The 23467-nt window shown below is 42.3% G+C and overlaps 3 long non-coding RNA genes across 3 annotated transcripts in view; 2 read left to right on the plus strand and 1 right to left on the minus strand.

The window, feature by feature from the left end:
- LOC307205838 overlaps nucleotides 1-23467 on the plus strand; it is a 39863-nt gene that overhangs the window by 15025 nt on the left and 1371 nt on the right. The gene's annotated exons all lie outside the window — the stretch shown is intronic.
- LOC307205843 lies at nucleotides 367-15664 on the plus strand. Its single transcript, XR_013834107.1, has 2 exons — nucleotides 367-473; nucleotides 15145-15664. It is a non-coding gene; the product is annotated as an uncharacterized lncRNA (long non-coding RNA).
- Nucleotides 12034-13569, minus strand: LOC307205487. Its single transcript, XR_013834027.1, has 2 exons — nucleotides 13437-13569; nucleotides 12034-12563 (listed from the first exon to the last, which is right to left on the minus strand). It is a non-coding gene; the product is annotated as an uncharacterized lncRNA (long non-coding RNA).

The raw sequence follows: 23467 nt of genomic DNA on the forward strand, positions 1-23467 counted from the left end.
CATCCTAAATCATTGTCTTATTAACATCACTTTATACATGCTGCAGGTTGTACTAAGGAAGAATGGCCTAAATGTTGTGCGTACAGCTAAACAATCTGAAAACTAAAACCCTTAGGCACCATATCTTTCAGAGAAGCCCATATGATGCCTATTCATCCAAACATATGTGATTTCAAGCAATCCCATAAGTGCCCCCTTTGGACAGAAGGGAGAATTAGAGTGTTACTACTGCAGCATAGCCTTCATCACCTGACTTCAGAAAGGAAGAATGTGGACAAAGTCAAGGATCACGCAGCAGATGATTGCGTGGTAGAGGCCCATATTAAGGTTTAATGAAGACCTTGTCATCATTGCGTGGTTCATAATTGCTTGCAGAAGGGTTCACAGAGGTGCATATAAAGGCCCCCCATTCAGGAGATCTTCACTCACTCACTGGATCCAACATCCACACCAATTCTGACAACTGAAAAAAGGTAAGTTCACTCCAAGTATCTCTTCATTCTTTCAGTTCCAGTCTTTCAGTCTTGAGGATGTAGTCTAGCAGCTCTGGTTTTTCAATGCAACTTACTCACTATTTATCTTACTCTTGGTGACAAATATTGGCCTCCAGCCACATGGGGAGTTGTGCATGGACAAAAGCTTGATTTCTTAGATGCTAATTCAAATTCAGAATTTATTTCTCTCTTGGAAATGAGGGATTCAAGATCTCAAAACCGTCTCCTGGATACAAAACATGACTTTACTCATTCACAGAGAAGCTAGGATCTTGCTTTCAAGCCTCAATTCTCTCAGCATTTTAGGACTAGAAATTTGCCTAGTATCGCCTTGCACAGGATCTAAAATGGGGGCGGGGGTTTTCTTACCAAGCACACATTTCATATTGATCTACAACTATAATGGCTGAATATAATTCATCTGTCAAACATGTGTGTTCATGAGGAAAGCAGCACGGCCTGCAGCTCCCAATGGAGAAGGAGGTGGTTCCTGAACAATCTGTTGTGCAATTCCTGAAATGGCACAGCACACCTGACATGAGCAAGAATCAAGGATCAATGCTCTAGATCAGTGTTTCCCAACCTTGTGCCTGCAGCTGTTTTTGAACTACAACTCCCATCATCCCTGACCAGCAAGACCAGTGGCAAAGGATGATGGGAATTGTAGTCCAAAAACAGCTGGAGGCACAAGGTTGGGAAACACTGCTCTAGATAAGCAGAAGGGTAGAGATGCATAGCCAAGACAATACTACATCCCAGCAGAAATGTTGGAATATTGCTAACCAAAATGTACTTTTAGGATCACTCAGAGGGAAACTTGATGTGGAAATCATGTCTTTTCTGGTCTCCTGAATGCTGAGCATCTTTCTACATTGTTTTAATATGCCTGAGGACGTTGTACTTGCTTAATGGGAAATCCCTTGAATCCTTTCAGCTCCGCCTTCCCTCTCCACCCTAAGATGTCCTGCTGCTCCAATTGTTGCTGCTCTCCCAGCTGCTGCAAGTGCTGCTGCTGCCCCTGCTGCTGCTGCAGTCCTTCCTGTTGCTGCACTCCTTGCTGCTGCTGCTCTTCCCCCTGCTGCTGCAACTCTTGCGGCTGTGGTTCCTGTGGCTGTGGCTGTGGATCTTGCGGCTGTGGTTCCTGTTGCTGCTATCCTAAGCAAGGCTGCTGCTGAAGAAGTTCAGTGAAGTGTTGAGAGCTGCTGCCTCCTCCATGCTGGCGGACTCCTTGGATTCATCTGTTCCTTTGTCTTAAGTTTAATAATAATAATAATAATAATAATTTATTATTTATACCCCGCCCATCTGGCTGGGCCTCCCCAGCCACTCTGGGTGGCTTCCATAGAAAGCAAAAATACAATAAAATATCACACGTTAAAAACTTCCCTGAACAGGGCTGCCTTAAGATGTCTTCTGAATGTCAGGTAGTTGTTAATCGCTTTGACATCTGCTGGAAGGGCGTTTATTCCTGCCTCCTTCTACAACCCTGGATTCTTCTCATCTCCTTCTTACTTTGCTTTGTTTTCCTTCAAGGAGGCATGCCAGTTGTCTTCTCTTTATCACCTTGGTTGTCCAGGGAGTATTTTTCTTTCACCTCCTTGAATAACTCCTCTGTGAAAAGAAAACCTTTCCCGGCGGCAATTAATAAAAATTCTAAAGCATGGTACATAGCCTTGTTGCGTTCATTTGCCCTGAGATGCAGAATGCGGCATAGATCCCCAAATAGGTGATCTGCTTTGCATTCTCTAAGTATCTGCAGCTGAAGAGCTCCCAGCCTAGAAAGGATCACTAGCTCAGCTCCTGGGGAGCATATCTCCATCTCACATACAATATTGGAAAGGGGGTCATATCTCATTGGGAGAGCACATGCATGGCACTCTGTCAGGGCTGGTTCAGCTGCGGTTCAGCCCAACTAAAGAGTGACATCTTCATGACTAAGTAGCAATGGAGATGTCTTTCAAGCACAGCACATCCAATCATCTCCTTTGGCTATATCCACACCTTTCATTAAAATGACAAATGAGTTGGAAAGAAGTCCTCACCAGAGAAGAATAGCAACCAAGCTGATGGAATGCAGTGAGATGGCAAAGCTGACTGGGAAACCCAGAAACCAAGAGGATAAAAGCTTTATAAAATAATTGGGAAAATGTCTAAGTTATTTAGGAGAACAATGTAAACAGATGGAAACAAAAGCAGGATTCTGACTCACTGGTAGTGTAAAAGAATACTAAGGACAATATGGTTTGATATAAAAATTGGAGTATGGATGCAGTTGTAGGCGCTCAAAACAAGACTCCATGGAGGGATGTCTTGATATTTAGAGAATCTCCTTATACAGAGATGTTCTTATTAAATAAAGGTAAAGGGACCCCTGACCATTAGGTCCAGTCGTGACCAGCTCTGGGGTTGCGGCGCTCATCTCACTTTATTGGCGGAGGGAGCTGGTGTACAGCTTCCGGGTCATGTGGCCAGCATGACTAAGCCGCTTCTGGAGAACCAGAGCAGCGCACGGAAACGCCGTTTACCTTCTTGCTGGAGTGGTACCTATTTATCTACTTGCACTTTGACGTGCTTTTGAACTGCTAGGTTGGCTGGAGCAGGGACCGAGCAACGGGAGCTCACCCTGTCATGGGAATTCGAACCGCCGACCTTCTGATCGGCAAGTCCTAGGCTCTGTGGTTAACTCACAGCGCCACCTGTGTCCCGCGTGTTCTTATTAGTTTGTGTTTATTTGTACTTTGGTTTTATAAAACCAATAAAAATGATTTATGTGTAAAAAATGTATAACAGCAATTAATGCAAGAGGAATATGTATTAAAAAAATCTGACTCAGCCTCACCCTACTAAAAGATGAGCAGAATATTAAGGTCCAATAGTGTAGGTGAATGAAAACAATATTTGCCTAAAAGCAAATAGTGATTGTGACAGGGATGCCTCCTTGGGGAAAGCATTTCACATAGGGAGAGCCGCCACTGGGAAGGCCTATTCTTATGTCTCCACCCTCCACAGCTAGCTCAGGGTGGGGGTACATGGAGAAGGCCATCAGGTGATGGATGCAGGGTCTGGTTTCAGTCATGTGGGCAGAGGCACTCCTTGAGATACTTGAGTCCTTTATTGCATGGTTGCCAGGAGCACATTTCTGGAGCAGGTCAGCTATAAATCACATGGTGTAAGTAAAGTTAACTCTTTATTGGACGAAACAAGGAAGTTGTGGTTGGTTCACAGCAGATCTTGTGGTTCCTTGTAGATTTGCCACCTCTCCACATTACAAGCATGCTTTCAGGAATGAGCCAGCTCAAAGTGAGGGTGTATTGAGCAGGACTATCTACCCCCCCCCCAACCATTCCTCCAAGACAGCGGCAGGACTTGGCCAGGAAGGGGGAGAGATCTCTAGTTGTTGCAAATCACAAGCTGAACAGTAAACCTGCCACCACCTCCTTTCCTGGACCACCCTTGAATGGGGTTCAAGGAGTCACTTTACCGTGACGCAGACAGAAATTCAACAGGTAGGTGTCCAAATGGTAAGGCACCAGTTTAGCTTCCCCTAGCAAGGCACAGAGTACAAAAGACAAAAAATCCTTTTCCAAGTTTATTGAAAAAGCCACTCAAAAAGTTGCACATTTCTTAGAAGGTTACAAACAAAAAAATTAAAACATTGTAAAATATAACTAGCTAAAACCATACTCACACAGCAACAATAGTTCAAAGCACAGGGAGTAGTCAAGAGTCCTTTCACTGGTCAAACGCCCCCAGGTGAAGTACCAGGGCAAGATGTTCTGCCCTTTGCATCTGAATTCCCAAATCCTTTATCCTTGAAAACCCATGTGGAGGATAGGTTAGGGACCAATCATTTCTTTAGGTTAATTACCAATGACTGTATGATGAGACTATATCTCCTGATTGCCAGGAGACCAGCACAGCTGAACTTTGTTTAGACTCAGAGACATTAAGATCAAAAGGCTCTTCCTCCGTTCCCAGGCCTCTCTTACACATAGGTAAAGGTAAAGGGACCCCTGACCATTAGGTCCAGCCATTACCGACTCTGGGGTTGCGGCGCTCATCTCGCTTTATTGGCTGAGGGAGCCAGTGTACAGCTTCCGGGTCATGTGGCCAGCATGACTAAGCCGCTTCTGGAGAACCAGAGCAGTGCATGGAAACACCGTTTACCTTCTTGCTGGAGTGGTACCTATTTATCTACTTGCACTTTGATATGCTTTTGAACTGCTAGGTTGGCAGGAGCAGGGACCAAGCAATGGGAGCTCACCCCTTCATGGGGATTTGAACTGCCGACCTTCTAATCGGCAAGTCCTAGGCTCTGTGGTTTAACCCATAGTGCCACTCCGTGTCCCCTCTTACACGTACCAGGCTCCTAAATTGTAAATTACTTGATATCCTCCTGTGCCTTTTTTACAACCCAATCCACACTCAGGCTCCCAGCTGTGCCAGGGTCTGCAAATCAGATAATACTTCATCCTGCCTAGAGTCAAGTGGTAATTGACTCACACTTCTGAGACAGGGAGTTTTACGTTTAAAGAGACAAAACACCCATTCCATAGAAGGCCACAATTTTATCTCTCCCACCATGCCTCACTCCTGCGTGAACCAGCGTTTGACATACTAAGATTTCTTTTTTTTATATAATAATTTTTATTCAATTTTCCATATTTTTTTTAACAAATAAAACAAAACAACAAAAAACAATAATATGCAACATGTATAATTTCTCGCTCTTAATTTCATATTTCTTACTCTCCCGACTTCCTCGTTCCTCCCCTTTCTGCATTCTCATGTCAAATTAATTAATTAACAAATCCCTCCCTTACTTTCAAATTTATTATAAAAACATTCAATTTCTTCCACTTAATCATTATCGCTGTTAACCCCTATTTTTCTTATTCAACATCAATCTAGCATTCACTAATTTTGGAATATTTCTTTAAATAGTCTTTAAATTTTTTCCAATCTTCTTCCGCCGTTGCTCTTCCCTGGTCTCGGATTCTGCTCGTCATCTCTGCCAGGCCCATGTAGTCAATCACTTTCATCTGCCACTCTTCCACGGTGGGTAGATCTTGTGTCTTCCAGTACTTTGCTATAAGAATTCTTGCTGCTGTTGTAGCATACATAAAAAAAGTTCTATCCTTCTTTACAACCGATTGGCCGACCATGCCCAGGAGAAAGGCCTCTGGTTTCTTAGGAAAGGTGTACCTAAGTACCTTTTTCAGTTCATTATAGATCAGTTCCCAGAAAGCCTTAATCCTTGGGCACGTCCACCAAAGGTGAAAGAATGTTCCTTCTCTTTCTTTACACTTCCAACATTTGTTCTCGGGCGAATGATAGATTTTCGCAAGCTTGACTGGGGTCATGTACCACCTATAAATCATTTTCATAATATTTTCTCTCAAGGCACTACATGCCGTGAATTTAATCCCGGTGGTCCATAACTTTTCCCAGTCAGCAAACATTATGTCATGGCCAATATCCTGCGCCCATTTAATCATTGCAGATTTAACCATTTCATCTTGTGTGTTCCATTTCAACAGCAAGTTATACATTTTTGACAAGTTCTTAGTACTAGGTTCTAGCAGTTCAGTTTCTAATTTTGATTTTTCCACCTGGAAGCCGACTTTCCTGTCTAGTTTAAAGACTTCCATTATCTGATAATAATGCAGCCAGTCTCTCACTTTCCCTTTTAATTTCTCAAAACTTTGCAATTTCAGTCTGTCTCCTTCTTGCTCCAAAATTTCCCAATATCTCGGCCAATTGACCTCCATATTTAATTTTTTAACGGCTTTTGCCTCCATTGGCGACAACCACCTTGGAGTTTTACTTTCCAACAAATCTTTATATCTAATCCAGACATTATATAATGCTTTCCTGACAATATGATTTTTGAAACCCTTGTGAACTTTTACCTTGTCGTACCACAGGTATGCATGCCATCCAAAAAAAATGTCATAACCTTCTAAGTCCAAAGTATCAGTATTCTCAAGAAGTAGCCATTCTTTCAACCAGCAAAACGCTGCTGATTCATAATACAATTTAAGGTCTGGCAGGGCAAATCCGCCCCTTTCTTTCGCATCAGTTAATATCTTAAATTTTATTCTAGGCTTCTTGCCCTGCCAGACAAACTTAGAAATATCTTTCTGCCATTTCTTAAAACAATCCATCTTATCCACTATTTGCAATGTTTGGAACAAAAACAACATTCTAGGCAGTACATTCATTTTTATAACTGAAATTCGACCCAACAAGGAAAACTTCATATTTGACCAAATTTCTAAGTCTTTTTTTACTTCCGTCCAGGTTTTCTCGTAATTATCTTTAAATAAATTCAAATTTTTAGATGTCATATTTATACCCAAATATTTCACTTTCTTAACCACAGTTAACCCTGTCTCCTTCTGAAACTTTTCTTTCTCCAATACTGTTAGATTTTTCTCCAAAACCTTCGTTTTAGATTTGTTTAGTTTAAATCCTGCTACTTGACCAAACTCTTGAATTAGTTCTAATACTCTTTTGGTACTAGATTCAGGCTCTTGCAGTGTAAGTACTAAATCATCTGCAAAGGCTCTCAATTTATATTGTTTAACTCCGACCTGTATTCCTTTAACCAACTGGTCCTTTCTGATCATGTTCAGCAAAACCTCCAGGACCGATATAAAAAGTAATGGAGAGATTGGGCATCCCTGACGTGACCCTTTTTCAATAGTAATTTCTTCTGTAACCACATTATTTACAATTAATTTTGCTTTTTGTTCAGAATATATCGCACTAAGATGATCTAGTATTGACATTGCAACAGCCAGACACTAGTACTAAAAGAGTATTAGAACTAATTGAAATATTTGGTCGAGTAGCAGGTTTTAAATTGAATAGACAAAAAACGAAAGTGTTGGAAAAAAATTTAACAATGGAAGAAAGAGAGAGTTTTCAGAATGAAACAGGCTTGGAAATAACAAAAAGGGTAAAATACCTGGGGGTAAACCTAACATCTAAGAATGTGAACTTATTTAAGGATAATTATGAAAAATGTTGGTCAGAAGTTAAAAAGGATCTGGAAATATGGTCAAGGTTGAAACTTTCCTTGTTAGGCCGAATCGCTACTATTAAGATGAATGTATTGCCTAGAATGCTGTTCTTATTCCAGACGTTGCAGATTGTGGACAAGATGGACTGTTTCAAGAAGTGGCAGAAAGACATATCAAAATTTGTCTGGCAGGGCAAAAAGCCCAGAATTAAATTTAAGATTTTAACTGATGCAAAGGATAGAGGGGGGTTTGCCCTGCCGGACTTAAGACTTTACTATGAATCGGCAGCTTTCTGCTGGTTGAAACACTGGCTACTTCTTGAGAACACTGACATTTTGGACCTGGAAGGATATGACAATAGTTTTGGTTGGCATGCATATTTATGGTATGACAAGGTAAAGGTGTACAAAAGTTTTAAAAACCATATTGTGAGGAAAGCATTGTATAACGTTTGGATTAGATATAAAGATTTGCTGGAAAGTAAAACCCCTAGGTGGGTGTCACCAATGGAAGCTAGGGAAGTAAAAAAGCTTAATATGGATTCTAAATGGCCAAAATATCATGAGATTTTAGAATATGATGGCGAAAGGGTGAAACTTCAGAGTTATGAGAAATTAAAGCCTAAGGTTCGAGATTGGTTGCACTACCATCAGATAAATGAGACATTTAAACAGGACAGGAAAATAGGATTTCAGAAAGAGAAGTCAAAACTAGAAACAGAACTGTTGGAACCCAATACTAAGAACTTATCAAAAATGTATAACTTGCTGTTAAAATGGAATACACAGGATGAAATGGTGAAATCAGCTATGATTAAATGGGCACAAGATATCGGTCATGATATTATGTTTGCTGACTGGGAACAGTTATGGACCACCGGTATCAAATTTACTGCATGTAATGCTTTAAAGGAAAACATTATGAAAATGATTTACCGGTGGTACATGACCCCAGTCAAGCTTGCAAAAATATACCATCTGCCTAGTAATAAGTGTTGGAAATGTAATGAGACTGAAGGCACTTTCTACCACCTTTGATGGACCTGCCCAAGGGTTAAAGCTTTCTGGGAAATGATCTATAATGAAATTAAGAAGGTCCTTAAGTGGACTTTTCCTAAGAAACCAGAGGCTTTCCTTTTGGGCATGGTGGGCCAAGTGGTGTCAAGGAAGGATAGGATTTTCTTTATGTATGCCACTACAGCAGCAAGAATACTATTGGCAAAGTATTGGAAGACGCAAGAACTACCTACTCTGGAAGAATGGCAAACAAAGGTGATCGACTTTATGGGACTGGCCGAGATGACGGGCAGAATCCGAGACCAGGGGAAAGAGACAATGGAAGAGGACTGGAAGAAATTCAAAATATATCTTAAAAATAATTGCAAAATTGAGGAGTGTTAAGATGCCAGGGGGTAAGAAGTAAAGAATTGCAGCAGTAAACAGAAAATTTAAGAATTTTTTTATGAAAGGGAATTAGGACAATGGACCTAAGGGTTGCTAAAGAACCATTAAACAAGGATGCAGGGATGGGGAGGTATGGGGAAGTCAAAGAAAGAAGGGTATGAACTGACGAGCTTGAAGTTGTACTGTTTTATATTGTTCTTTATTATTTGTGTGGAAAATTAATAAAAATTATTATAAAAAAAAAAAAAAAACAGAATATATCGCACTTATACCATTTTCAAACCCTTGACCTACCCCCATCCCCCGAAGATTTTTTATCACAAAACTCCATGAAATATTATCAAAAGCTTTTTCGGCGTCCACAAATATCAAAACGGCTTTAGTGTTAATATTCACTTCCAGTTTTTCCAAAATATCAACTATGTTCCTTACATTATCTGACAAATGTCTTCTCGGAAGAAAGCCTGCTTGGTCCCTATGTATCTCCTCCATCAAAACTACTTTCAACCTTTTCACTAAAATATCAGCAAAAATTTTGTAATCCACATTTAATAGGGAGATTGGGCGGTAGTTTTTAAGTTGAGTCTTTTCTATCTCAGTCTTTGGTATAAGTGTGATAAAAGCTTCTTTCCACGTATCTGGTGCCTTCTTTCCCTCCAAAATTTCGTTGCAAACTTCTTTCAAAGGTTGTATTAACCACTCTTTCAAAATCTTATAATATTTAGAAGTCAATCCATCCGGTCCTGGAGATTTGCCCAATGCCATATTTTGAATGGCACCTTCTATTTCTTGCTCTGTTATTTTCTGATTCAAAATCCTTTTACTTTCCTGAGAGATCTTTTTCAGTCCATTTTTCTTCAAAAACTGTTCTATATCCGTATCACTCTGAGGACCTTGTTTATACAATTGTCTGAAATATTTCTGGAAGCAATCCCTAATTTCTGTTGGTTTATAGATGCTCTTTCCATCCACTTCTAAATTTGTAACTGTATTCAATTTTTGTCTCTTCCTTATTTGCCAAGCCAACAGTTTACCACATTTATCAGCGGATTCAAAAGTCTTCTGTCTCATTTGCTTAATTTTCCACTCTATTTCTTGATTCATCAGCTCCATATATTGTGTCTGATATAATTTAATTTCTTTCAAAATATCCTGTGATTTTGGCTTTGATCTCAATTTCCTTTCCCCCTCTTTTATTTTCTCCAAGATTTTCTCTTTTTTTTCATTCTGGCTTTTCTTTTTAATTACATTCTGTTGTATCAAAAATCCTCTCATCACTAAGATTTCCCAACTTCACTAAAGAGGGTTTGCAGCCAAATGCAGAAATCAGCCAGGAACAGGGAGGCTTTGATGTTAGGCAGGCAGGGGAGAGCCGGCAGCTGCAGAAATCGGTTCTTCCTGACCTTGATGGGCGAGCTGATAAGACAGTAGCTGAGAGCAGGCTAGAACAGGGCCAAAGCGTGCTGGAAGCTCAAATGGGCACAGACAGACAAGGAGACAGTTTATCGGAAAAGGAAGCAGTTGGCCCTAATCCAATCTCTCCAAGGAGTCGGCGAATGGGAGGGCTTCTAGATAGGAAGCAAAACAAAAGACACAAGGGGCGTCGTTTCAATATATTATTTAGATACCGGAAGGAGTTTCACCAATCTGCGGGAGGCAGTGGAAGACAGGAGTGCCTGGCGTGCTCTGGTCCATGGGGCCATGAAGAGTCGGACACGACTAAACTACAAACAAAGTAATGGGTAATGACGCTGGAGGCTTTGTTAGAGCCATCCAGAGCTATCTGTTGGTTTTTGCAATAAACCCTCCTTTTTAACTATCTACGCTCACTGTGTACTCAAGCTGGGAACCTGGACTCCTGACAGAATGACCCTTCTCTAAGTTCTTTGCCTTAGTTGGCAGAGGAAAGAGCCGATAATGGAAGAACAACAACAGCTCCCCACGGCTGTGCAGGCGGGTGCAATCGAAGGACAGAACCCACCTGCAGATCCTTATCAGGTCCTTATCAGGTACTTTGGCAGCAAAATCAGGAGTTGAAACTGCCACTAACCAGGTTGGAAGGAGTGGGAGGGGGGCAGTCCAGGCAGCTGACAGAGGTATATGGAAGGCAGATGTCCAAGAGCCTCATAACACCCCCCCCCCCCGATTTTCAGGAAGGCCTTCAGAGATGTGGCCTTCAAAACAGCAAGGACAGGGGGTCATTCCTCATTAGTCTAGTAGAAGAAGAAGAGGAGTTTGGATTTAATATCCCGCTTTATCACTACCCGAAGGAGTCTCAAAGCGGCTAACATTCTCCTTTCCCTTCCTCCCCCACAACAAACACTCTGTGAGGTGAGTGGGGCTGAGAGACTTCAAAGAAGTGTGACTAGCTCAAGGTCACCCAGTAGCTGCATGTGGAGGAGAGGAGACGTGAACCCGGTTCACCAGATTACGAGTCTACTGCTCTTAATCACTACACCACACTGGCTCTCAGTAGAGGCAGGGGCTCGACACTTTGTGACTCCCTCAGGTTAAGCAATGATGGAGCACTTGCCAATTAGGATGCTTTCATAAAAATGATGGGCAGTATTTATCTAGATCCTTTACTGGAAGAGGCGCTTGCCCAGAAGCTCATGAGCCTCAGACAGGGAAACCAGACTGTGGCAGAGTTTGGGGTGGATTTTCAGATGTACATCCAGCAACTGGGATGGGAGAGAAAATCTATGCTTGCATTATACAAGGCGGGTCTGAAAGAGCAGATTCGGGATGAACTGGCTGGGATACCCCTACAGATTATGCTGAAAGGAGATGGGGAAACCTCCTTGCAGCTAGGACTGAGATTGCTGGAGCGTGCCAGGGTATGCCGAGGAAAGCGAAGAGGACATGATCACTTCCTTCCAAGGTCCCCAGTACTTCCAATTCAAAGATCACTTCCTGCCTATTAGTGAGGATCAGGTCCAATGTAGATGATCTCCTAGCTGCTTCCTTCACCTTCTGGGCAATGAAATGATCAGTGAAGCAACGAAGGAATTTGTTGGGAATTATATTCTTGGGAGTGGGTGAGTTTCAACAGGTATCCAGAAGCCTCCTCTCACCCCAATTTAAGGGAAAGATACACCAAAATATAAGTGATGCTTTATCATTTTATTTGTTGCCATGCAAGCAGGTAGATTCTACAACACCAGAAGGTTTAGAAATATAGCAGTGAGAGAAAAGAGAAAGAGTCACACACATTGAGAGTGTCATGCAGGCACCATTTCAAATGCCTTGTTGGAGATGTCTCCTAGGAGAATAGCTTGACGATGAGTGCAAGGAGTCAACCAGCAGCCTTGAAGCCAGAGCTCCTGATGGTGGAATTATTCCTTGGGCTGTATGCTGTAGACTCCCTGTTTGCATTCAGAGCTTCCCTTGGGGTTCTTCAGCATTTGCATTGCTTAGGATAGCAGCATTTGGAACCACAGCAGGAAGATCCACAGCACCCGGAACCACAGGAGGGGGAGCAGCAACACTGCTTGCAACAACAGGAGGGGCAGCAACACTGCTTGCAACAGCCACAGCCGCAGCCACAGCAGGGGGAACTGCAGCACTGCTTGCAGCAGCAAGGGGAGCAGCCACACTGGCAACAGCAGGACATCTTGAGGAAGAGAAGGAAGCTTGAGCTGCAGGAAATCAAGGGATCAGCAGTTAAGTAAATGCTACATCATCAGATGTGTTGAAGACACATTTTACTGGTGCTTTGCATTAAGAGCTGCCTATTTCACATGGTTTTCCTCCTACTCGTGACACAGCTGAAATAATTTCCCTATGTATATAGCAAAGATTCGCTTGTTCTATAAAGCATTGGGGAAACATCTGCCTGCCGTATACTTGAAATATATCATGGGTGAAATATTCCACCTCAGTTGATATGAGAAACAGTTTACATCTTTAGGGAAGTCACATATGTGGTACCTTGGTTTACAACCTTAATCCGTTCCGGACGTCCTGTTGTAAACTAAAACAGGTTGTAACCCAAGGCACGCTTTCGCCAATGGGGCCTCCCCCCTCCAAAATGTGGTGGTAATAAAAAAAAAGGGTTGTAATCCAAAAAAGGGACACACACTTCCGGGTTTGACATGGTTGTAATCCAAAGCGGTTGCAAACCAAGGTACCACTGTACTGCCATAAGGAGTCCATTCAACAGCCCAGAGGCAGGGAAAATGGTCGGTCTGCAAAAGCACAACTTATGAAAATGTAGCATCCATCACGCAGATATGGTGAAGAGATAATTACATGATCCCATCAGGTAAAACCAAAAGAACCTACAAGGAGTCTGTTATTCAAACCACTTTTCATCTATGTATTAAAATATGGCAGTTGAGATGCTGAAATCTGAAACACTAACATAATCCCATTTTGAGACAGTTGACTACTCTGTGCATTTGATTCAGATGCATTTTGCATGACCAGAGCCAGAGTACCTGCTCAGAATTTTCGTTTCCCTGCAATGAAGAAAACAAGAAGAATGAATAAATATTTGGAGACAAGCTTACCTTGGATGACTATAGGAACTGGTGTGTGGATATTGGATCCAGAGAGTGAATGAAGGAATCCAGGATTGTCGTCCTTTTATATGGCTCTGTGATGAACCCTTCCGCAAGCCATGGAGCTCTACTCATGAATGAGAAGCTCTACATTAAACCTTGACGTTGGCCTCCACCACACATTATTAGCTGGTGCGTGATCTGTGACTGTATTCACAACCCCTATTATTTATCTATATATATAAACACAGAGGAAATTAAAAGTGCACTCTGGGAACACTGTAATTCTCAGCCTGGATTAAAGGGTGAATGGTAGCAGTTGAACATGTTTTTATTTAATATGTAGCTTTAACAAATGTTCATTACGGTAAAAAATTAATTGCCTGACGAATGCAAAACATTTGGGCTATATCTAATGACTGTCTTCCAGCTTTCAATCACCCAGAAAGAACATTACAGCCTAATTTGCACCAGACATCTGAGCTGTGTAAAAGCAATTGTCTTGTATCCAGATGAGTTCTACTTAGAGAAGGCCCACTGAAATTAACAAATCTAAGTTAGCCATTTCTATGGACTTTAATGGACCTGCTCTGAGTGAGACTAGCAGTGGTTGCGATCTAGTGTCCTTAAAACAAGTATCATCCTGATTAATTGATTTATTAAAATCACTTTAGACATGCTGCATGCTGTGCTAAGAAAGAGTGGCCTAAATGTTGTGTCTACAGGTAAACAATCTGAATACTAATTCCCTTAGGCACCAGATCTTTGAGAGAAGCCCATATGATGTCTGTTCATCTGAACATATCTGATTTCAAGCAATCCCATAAATGCCCCCTTTGGACAGAAGGGAGAATTAGAGTGTTACTACTACAGAATAGCATTAATCACCTGACTTTAAAAAGGAAGGATGTGGACACAGTCAAGGATCATGCAGCAGATGATTGTGTGGTAGAGGCCCATATTAAGGTTTAATGAAGACCTTGTCATCATTGCGTGGTTCATAATTGCTTGCGGAAGGGTTCACAGAGGTGTATATAAAGGCCCACCATTCAGGGGTTCTTCACTCACTCACTGGATCCAACATCCACACCAATTCTGAGAACTGAAAAAGGTATGTTCTGTGCCACTATCCCTTCTTTTGGGTCCCTAGATTTCAGGAGAGCTTGAGGTCTTGAGGATGTTGTCTAGCAGCTCTGGTTTTGCAATGGTACTGGCTCTCTATATTTCTTATTCTTGGTGGCCAATCTTGGTCACCTGCCTCACGGGAGGTGTGCATGGAGAAAAGTATGATTTCTACAGCTATAATGGTTGAATGTAATTCACCTGTCAGACATGTATGTTTGTGAGGATACCAGCATGGCCTGTGGCTCCCAGTGGAGAAGGAGGTGGTTCCTGAACAATCTGTTGTGCAATTCCTGAAATGGCACAGCACACCTGACACCTGAGCAAGAATCAAGTATAAATGTTCTAGATAAGCAGATAATCTAGATAATCAAGTATAAATGTTCTAGATAAGCAGAAGGGTAGAGACCCATAGTCAAGACAATACTGCATCCCATTTTGCTAACCAAGATGTACTTTTAGGATCACTCAGAGGGAAACAAGATGTGGAAATCATGTCTTTTCTGGTCTCCTGAATGCTGAGCATCTGTCTACAGTGTTTTAATATGCCTGAGGATGTTGTTTACTTAATGCGAAATCCCTTGAATTCTTTCAGCTCCGCCTTCCCTCTCCACCGCTAAGATGTCCTGCTGCTCCAATTGTTGCTGTGGTCCCTGCTGCTGCAAGTGCTGCTGCTGCCCCTGCTGCTGCTGCAGTCCTTCCTGTTGCTGCGTTCCTTGCTGCTGCTGCTGTTCCCCTTCCTGCTGCAACTCTTGTGGCTGTGGTTCGTGTGGCTGTGGATCTTGCGGCTGTGGTTCCTGTTGCTGCTATCCTAAGCAAGGCTGCTGCTGAAGCATTTCAGTGAAGTGTTGAGAGCTGCTGCCTTCTCCATGTTGGCGGAGTCCTTGGATTAATCCGTTTCTGTGCCTTAAGTTTATTCCTGCCTCCTTCTTCAACCCTTCATTCTTCTCATCTCCTTTTTACTTTTCTTTGTTTTCCTTCAAGGAGGCATGCCAGTTGTCTTTTCTTTATCATCATGGTGGTCCTGGGGGTCATTCTCTTTTCATCTCTTTGAATAACTCCACTGTGGGGAAAGTACTCTATGTATATAGCAGTTAATAAAAATTCTAACGCATGGTACAGCGTCTTGTGTTCCTTTACCTTGAGATGGGGAATGTGTCATAGATCGCTGCATAAGTCATCTGCTTTGCAAGCATATTCTGCAGAAATGCTGCTGGACTAGAAAGGATCAGAAGCTGAGCTCTTGGGAATCACATCTCCATCTCACATACAATATTGGGAAATGGGCCATAGCTCATTGGAAGGGCACATGCATGACACACATAACATCCCAGGTTCACTAGCTGTTATCTCTCCTTGAATAAATGGATGTAGGAAAAACCAGTAGCAGCATGACCCATTGTCTGAGATCTGGTGTTGGAACACTAAAACCTGATTTAATTGATGTATAGTAGGGATTTCCTGATAGGCACAATCTGCAGGAGGCTCTCTCTTGCAAACCACTCTTTAATGGTGCCTCACTTCATAGGGAACTTCAGGGTGAGTTGAAGCAAGAGCCCTCTGTCTCAGAGCCCTGGAAGAAAAATGCTAGATCAGACAAAAATGGGGGTTCAGCATGGTTTTTCACAGTGTCCAATCAGATGCTTCCTGGAAATCCATTGAAAGAAACATTTCTGAGGGTTGTTGTGTGTGAGCATGAGTGCGTGGAGACATGTCATTATCTTATTCTTTTCCTTGGTACCATGAGAAACCATGCAAATTAATAAGAGTGGCATTCACTAGCTTTTGTTTAGTCCACAAACATTACTTAAATTATTTCATTATTTCCTGCAGTGTTTTCAGTGTTGCCGTTCCATTTAAATGCACCAAAATCAATTACATAACTCACTGCATTAGTTCTGGCCATATCAAATAGAATGATGAAGAACAGAATAGTGGAAGCTGAACTCTTGAAGATCAGAAACACTGACTGAGACTGACAAAGGATTGCTGCCTCCTTAGATCTAACCTATGGTAATAGTAGTGTGAGGGACATGGCTGAATTGAATGCCTGGGAAGAGTCTGACTCTGGAGATGAAGGGATGCTAGTACAGAGGGAGCCACAGTCTGACTATCGAGATGAGGGATTGCAGTCACAGACAGAGCAGGAGTGGGTTAATTCACCGCCCCCCTTCATCAAGAGTTCCCAGACTCAGATAGAGCAGCAGACTCGGAAAGCTTGCAGTCAGAGGGAGGGGAGGAGATAGATGACATTGAGGAGTTTGCTATGCAACCTGGAGGTAGGCAATATTTAGAGGGATATTCGTTTGAAAGCGGGGGGGGGGGAGTTCACCCACCTTCTCCCTGAACCAGAAGAGCTGAAGGGTTAAAATGCAACGGAAGTACAAGAGAGGAAGGCCTGGACTTTGGCGCCCTTCGTTCTGAGAAAGGGGCAGAGACTCAGAGTGACCAACTCATAGCTAAGAGCAGCAGGCTCGGAGCCATGCTCTGGATGTTAGTTGTAAATAAACATGCCATGAACCTGCCAGAGACTCATTAATTCTTATTGGAGCTTGCTTGCCTGCCTGAGATCATTACAAGTAGTAGCCGTAGCAGCAGTATTAATAAATGTTTACAATGATTTTGTTTATTAAGAAGGAGAGAGTCCATGGCCACAGGAATCCAATGCCAGATGTTCTGAGCAGGCTGAGGAATCAATAAGCTTTCAGTTCTAAGACAACTGGGGATTTGAGACTGGCGATTAGGCCACCAGGATATTGTAGGATTCCAACTCCCAGCAGCCATTGCCAGAATGGCCAGTGATAAAGGATGGTGGGAATTGTAGTCCAGAAACATCTGGAGGGGCCACACATTCTTCATCTGTGCTTAAGGTCCTGGATTGACCGAGCAACTCATGTGTTGTCCATTCATCCCTATGGGTGCCATTTTGGCTAGGCGGTGAGAATTACAAGGTTAACTACAAAGAAACAGCTCTAATGAAGGGTGTGTGCACAGTCAACACCAGATTATGTTGTAGTCGTTTTCTTCTCTGGAAGGGTCAGGCTGGGGAGGCAGCCTCCACCATTCCTCCCCTGCTCAGCTGCTGACACTCTGTCACAGAAACTTGAAGGACAAAATAAATGTCCTGATTGATCAGACTTAGGTAGGGGTGGGTCTATCTAGTTTAGCAGCTGGTATCCCACAGTGTCCAAACAGATGTTTCCTGTTTTCTGAGGGGTGTTGTGTGTGAGTGTGTGAGTGTGTAGAAGTGTGCCGTTATCCTTTTTATTGATGCCATGAGAAACAATACAAATGAATATGAGTGTATTTGCAAGCTTTTGTTTAGTCCACAAACATTACTTAATTTCGTTATTTATTGAAATATTGTGTTTCTGTTTAAATGTATTGAAGTCATTTGCATAATTAACTGCATTAGTTTTGGCCATAGCAGAAAGATGAAGAACAGAATAATGGAAGCTGAACTGTAGAAGAATGGAAAGAGTGACTGTGACTAACTATTCATGTGGCAAATATCTGTCTCCATACATTACTAGATACAACCTAGTAGCAGCATTAATAATATATTTTTTAGCAGTGATGAATATATTTATTAAGAGAGAGCAAGCACATGAGCAGAAAAATCCAATGCCAGATGTTCTGAGCAGGCAGAGGAATCAATAAGCTTTCAGTTTTGAAATGAATTCATAGGGTTGGGATTGGGAATTGGGCCACCAGGGTATTGTAGGATTCCAGCTCCCATCAGACCTTGCCAGAATGGCCAGCAATAAAGGATGGCGGGAACTGTAGTCCAGAAACATCTGGAGAGGCCACACATTCCTCATCTGTGCCACACATTCCTCATCCTGGACTGACCGAGCAACTCATGTTGTCTATCCATCCCTATGAGTGCCATTTTGGCTAGGGAGTGAGAATTACAAGGTTAACTACAAAGAAACAGCTCTAATGAAGGGGGTGTGCACAGTCAAGGATCATACACCAGATGATGTTGTAGTGGAAGCCAATGCCGTGTTTTAATGGAGACATGAGCATTGTTGAGTAATGGCTCACTACTAGGGGGAGCAGTCGCAGAGCTGCATAAGTAGGTCCACCACCTGGTAGTTCTTCACTCACTCAGAGAATGCCATATTGAATCTTGTTTCTCATACTAGACAACAAGGTTAGCTGTATGACAGCACTTATGCAAATAATTGAGATATTAGTGAATCAAAGGACAATCCCAGACTCACAGCTGTGATGGACAGAGTGAGTTAAGGTCCCAAGGAGGTCTATCAAAAGCTCTTTTTTTGCCAAGGGTCTCGTGATTGCTGCAAAGAAAGCTAGGATATCCCACTGAGGTATGGATTCATTTAGGACCCCAGGGTTTATGAACTTAGAGTATAGTTCAGTTCCTAGTGGGAGGCAGAATTCATATACATGGGTGAATAAATCCATGGGCTAAGAGAGGAGATCTTGGAGGAGGAGGGGTGGTCAAATCAGTTGCTATCTTCAATGTTATCAAAATACATTAGCCTGGATCCACAAGTAGCACTCAAAATGATGCACTTCAAAGTATAATCTCTTCCCTTCAATAGCCATCCAATCAATGAGGTTTGCAGGAGAGAGCCTCATGCAAATAACACCTATCAGGAAATCCCTACTACACACCATTTTAATCAGGTTTTTAGTGTTCTGTTTTTAGAACTCCTTCCTGCCACCCACCAGACAGGTGCCTCTGATGGGGAACTGTCCTAGACTTCAGAGAAAGGGAATTACTTCTTCCCATTCTCATTACATCCATTTGCTCAAGGAGAGATAAGATCCACTATCCTGTAATATGACATATGGTATGTACAGTTGTTCATGGTTTTTTATATTAATTTTGCTGTAAAAATGTGTGAGATTACGATATTGTATTTATTTGCATTACCTACAGCCTGTTCTACTGATGAAGCCTAGGATGGCGAAACAAGGCTAATATTCCGGAAATCCTTGTCTTAGACTCTGTGAAAGGATTCTGTGGAACTGTAACAACCCTTCATGTGGATTATTGGACTCTATGAACAGACAGGTGGAATAGACACTTATACATGTATGGACGTTATGCATGAACTGACCAGAGAATGAACTGATCCACTGGGTCTTCTGCTTTTTTCGTTGAACTTTATGAGACTTTTGTTGGAATCAACAATTTGATCCAATGAATAGTATACCTTATTTATTCAAAAGTACAGCTGGTTATGTCTTGTGTGTTTATCAAGGAGAGATACCGGCTAGTGATCCTTGGATGTTACATGTGTATCAGGGCCTGGCTAGATAAGGAGGAATGGTGGGAGGCTACAGCCAGCGGGAAAAGGACCGCCCACCAGGGGAACATCAGAACTGGAAGCCTCTGAGCCAGGACAATGATGGTGGGATACAGGACAGTTCAGAGAAAGAAGGGGAACAGACAGGCTGGAGTCTGAGCAAGCCACAGTTTTACATTAGAGTAAGGCAGCTGAGAAGGAGGAGGGGCTGAGGCTGTGACAGATCCATAGCAACCTGCCAGTTCCACTATTTTCCTCTCTCCTCCTCCCCTGTCCCCAAGAAAGAGGAGGATGTTACATGAGCAGAACAAAAGGCGCAGAGAACCTCTCCTCAAATGCGTTTGTGATGGTTAGGAAGGCAGCTGGCTGGGGAAGCGGCTTAGGAGGCTCAGATCCTCAGTTCTGGCAACTGTTTCATCAGACTAGTCCTGCCAGTGGAGACCTCTTGTTTGTGTTTCATATCTCGAATTGAGAATTAACTTTACTGATCCTCTCTGAGTCTCAGTGCTGAACCGCAGCTGAACCAGCCCTGACAGGGTGCCATGCATGTGCTCTCCCAATGAGATGTGCCCCCCTTTCCAATATTGTATGTGAGATGGAGATATGCTCCCCAGGAGCTCAGTCAGTGATCTTTTCTAGGCTGGGAGCTCTTCAGCTGGAGATTCTTGGAGAATGCAAAGCAGATCATCTGTTTGGGGATCTTTGCCACATTCTGCATCTCAGGGCAAATGAACACAACAAGGCTATGTACCATGCTTTATAATTTTTATTAAATGCCACAGGGAAAAGTTTTCTTTTCACAGAGGAGTTATTCAAGGAGATGAAAAGAGAGTGACTCCCTGGACAACCAAGGTGATAAAGAGAAGACAACTGGCATGCCTCCTTGAAGGAAAACAAAGCAAAGTAAGAAGGAGATGAGAAGAATCCAGGGTTGTTGAAGGAGGCAGGAATAAACTTAAGACAAAGGAACAGATGAATCGAAGGAGTCCACCAGCATGGAGGAGGCAGCAGCTCTCAACACTTCACTGAACTTCTTCAGCAGCAGCCTTGCTTTGGATAGCAGCAACAGGAACCACAGCCACAAGATCCACAGCCACAGCCACAGGAACCACAGCTGCAAGAGTTGCAGCAGCAGGGGGAAGAGCAGCAGCAGCAAGGAGTGCAGCAACAGGAAGGACTGCAGCAGCAGCAGGGGCAGCAGCAGCACTTGCAGCAGCTGGGAGAGCAGCAACAATTGGAGCAGCAGGACATCTTAGCAGTGGAGAGGGAAGGCGGAGCTGAAAGGATTCAAGGGATTTCCCATTAAGTAATCAACATCCTTAGGCATATTAAAACACTGTAGAGAGATGCTCTGAATTCAGGAGACCAGAAAAGACATGATTTCCACATCATGTTTCCCTCTGAGTGATCCTAAAAGTACATTTTGGTTGGCAAAATTCCAACATTTCTGCTAGGATGCAGTGTTGTCCTGGTTATGAATCTCTTCTCTTCTGCTTATCTAGAGCATTGATCCTTGATTCTTGCTCAGGTCAGGTGTGCTGTGCCATTTCAGCAATTGCACAACAGATTGTTCAGGAACCACCTCCTTCTCCACCGGGAGCCACAGGCCCTGCTGGTTTCCTCATGAACACACATGTTTGACAGGTGAATTATATTCAGCCATTATAGTTGTAGATCAATATGAAATGTGTGCTTGGTAAGAAAACCCCCGCCCCCATTTTAGATCCTGTGCAAGGCGATAGTAGGCAAATTTCTAGTCCTAAAATGCTGAGAGAATTGAAGCCTGAAGGCAAGATCATAGCTTCTCTGTGAATGAGTAAAGACATGTTTTGTATCCAGAAGACCTTTTTGAGATCTTGAATCCCTTGTGTCCAAGAGAGTCTTGAATTTGAATTAGCATCTAAGAAATCAAGCTTTTGTCCATGCACAACTCCCCATGTGGCAGGAGGCCAAGATTTGTCACCAAGAGTAAGATAGTGAGCAAGATGAAGTGAAAAACCAGAGCTGTTAGACTACATCCTCAAGACCTCAAGCTCTCCTGAAATCTAGGGTACCAAAAGAATGAAGAGATAGTGGGACAGAACATACCTTTTTCAGTAATAAGAACCGGTGTGGATGTTGGATCCAGTGAATGAGTGAAGAACTCCTGAATGGTGGGCCTTTATATACACCTCTGTGAACCCTTCCGCAAGCAATTATGAACCACGCAATGATGACAAGGTCTTCATTAAACCTTAATATGGGCCTCTACCACACAATCATCTGGTGCATGATCCTTGACTGTGTCCACATCCTTCCTTTTTAAAGTCAGGTGATTAAGGCTATTCTGCAGTAGTAACACTCTAATTCTCCCTTCTGTCCAAAGGGGGCACTTATGGGATTGCTTGAAATCACATATGTTTGGATGAACAGGCATCATATGCGCTTCTCTGAAAGATCTGGTGCCTAAGGGATTTAGTATTCAGATTGTTTACCTGTGGACACAACTTTTAGGCCAGCATGCCTAAGTACAGCATGCAACATGTATAAAGTGATTTTAATAAAACAAGGATTTAGGATGATAGTTGTTTTAAAGTCACTGAGTAGTAGCCACTGCAAGTCTTATTCCGAGCAAGCCCATTAAACTCCATAGGAATGGCTAACTTAGACTTTCCTACTCTAAGTAGAACTCAGCTGGATGCAAGCCAATTGCTTTTGCATGGTTCAGATGTCAGGTCAAAATTACGCTGAGGTTTTTAAAGTCAGGTGATTAAGGCTATTCTGCAGTAGTAACACACTAATTTTCCCTTCTGTCCAAAGGGGGCATTTATGGGATTGCTTGAAATCAAATATGTTAAGATGAACAGGCATCAAATGGGCTTCTCTCAAAGATCTTATGCCTAAGCGATTTAGTTTTCAGATTGTTTAGCTGTGGACACAACATTTAGGCCATTCTTTCTTTAAAAAACCTGCAGCATATATAAAGTGATGTTAATAAGACAATGATTTAGGATGATAGATATTTTAAGGACACTGGATCGAAACCACTGCTAGTCACACTCAGAGCAGGCCCATTAAAGTCCATAGAAATGGCTAACCTAGGTTTGCCTACTCTAAGTAGAACTCAGCTGGATGCAAGCTAATTGCTTTTGCATGGTTCAGATGTCAGGTGAAAATTAGGCTGTGGAGCCCAAGTCTATCAATTATTTTTTACTGCAATGAACATTTGTTAAAGCTACATATTAAATAAAAACATGTGCAACTTCTATCATTCACTTTCCAGCTCAGCTCCTTTTTAAAAAATAAAAAATAAAAGATGGCACATGCTATTGACCTCTGCTCATTGCTGATAAATAAGTGTTATGAGGATCAAATTCCAAGACCTGGGAATACAATCGTCAGGTGCTTTGAGCTTGAGGCAGGAAGTACAGTCAGAAGATCTGGAGAATTTTTCCTGGCTAAAAAAACAACAGTGCAGGATCTCAATGAGAAGCTCTCATTATTTCCGTTCATCATAGCATAATTGTTTTAAAACTGCCCCTTCATCTGGCCTGAGAATTACAGTGTTTCCAGAATGCAGTTTTAATTTTTTCTGTATTTATATAGATAAATAATAGGGGTTGTGAATACAGTTATAGATCACGCACCAGCTAATAA

This window comes from Podarcis cretensis, assembly GCF_951804945.1.
Source record: "Podarcis cretensis genome assembly, chromosome: 16".
NCBI lineage: Eukaryota > Metazoa > Chordata > Lepidosauria > Squamata > Lacertidae > Podarcis > Podarcis cretensis.